Genomic DNA, 1259 nt, shown 5'->3' with positions numbered 1-1259 from the left:
GGGGGGGGGGAATCGAGCCATGGCCCCCAGTGCCCCCTCCCCTCCCCCCCCATTTATTTTGGGAGAGGTCTCAGTCTGGGGTCCCAACACTGTGCCCACCCTGCATAGCCCGGGGGGTGGCGGGTCCCAATGTCTCGAGATGGGGGGTACAGAGGTCCCAATCTGTGGACCCCACCCACTCTCACCTCAATTTTCTCTTCCCATGGGTCCCCACCCGAGGGGTCTCACCCCGGGGGGGTGGGGGGGGGGTCCTGACCTCGAGGTCCCCACCCCAGCAAAGTGTCACCTCAGGGGTCCCCACCCAGGGGTGTCCCAGCAATCCCCCTCCCACCCCACTGCTCCCAGCCTGTTGGTGCCCACCCGGGGGGGCTCCCACAGAGGGGTCCCAATGCTGGGGAGAGGGACGACGAGGGGGGGTCCCCACCTCCTGAGCAGCTCCCACAGTTCCCAATGTTGGGAATCCCAGCGTTCTCCTCTCATGGGTCCCCCACCCCATAGATCCCCAACCAGGGGGATTCCCATCCTCCGTTTCCCACCCGCGGACCCCAAACCCCGCCCCCAAAAAAGCGCCACCTCGTGTTTCCCCACCCCAGATTCTCCCCCACCCCACTGCCCTCAACCCGCGGACGCCCACCGCGGGGTTTCCCAACCCGTGACCCCCCCCCTCCCCTCGTGACCCCCCATCCCCGCACCTGCTGCTCTCTGGGCGCCCCATAGAAGCACAGCGTCGCCCCCCGCAGCCCGGCCCAGCGCCTCCTGCAGCTCTGCGGGACGGGACGGGACAGGAGGGGGGGAACAGGTTGGGAGTTGGGGGGGGGCATTGACACCGCAACACCTTTGGGGGGGTTAGGGGGGGGGGGGGGGGGGGGTTGAAGGTCACAGCTCCGCACCTGATCCCGCAGCCCCCGCACCTCCACGAAGCCCTCATAGCAGTGCGGCGGGGGGGCCATGACTCCACGGTTGCGGAGCCCTTCCCGCACCTCCGGCACCGCCCCGAGCGAAGGGCACCGCGGGGCCGCCCGGTGCTCCGCAGCCTCCGACCGCCGACCCCCGTCCCGCAACACCGGCACCCGCAACGCGCCCCGCCCGCACGGCACCAGCTATTCCCCCCCCACCCCCCCCCCTCCCCCCGTTCGGTACCGGGGTGCGGGGCCCCCCCCCCCCCCCCCCCACCCCCCCCCCTGCACCGCTTGACTGGGGGCGGAGCTCGCGGAGCCGCCCCGTCACGTGGGAACGGCGCGGGGGGGGGGGGAGCGGCG

This window comes from Lagopus leucura, unplaced genomic scaffold, assembly GCF_019238085.1.
Source record: "Lagopus leucura isolate 7727_CA_CO unplaced genomic scaffold, USGS_WTPT01 145-3_obj-0_obj, whole genome shotgun sequence".
Lineage (NCBI taxonomy): Eukaryota > Metazoa > Chordata > Aves > Galliformes > Phasianidae > Lagopus > Lagopus leucura.
This window is presented reverse-complemented; position numbering follows the sequence as displayed.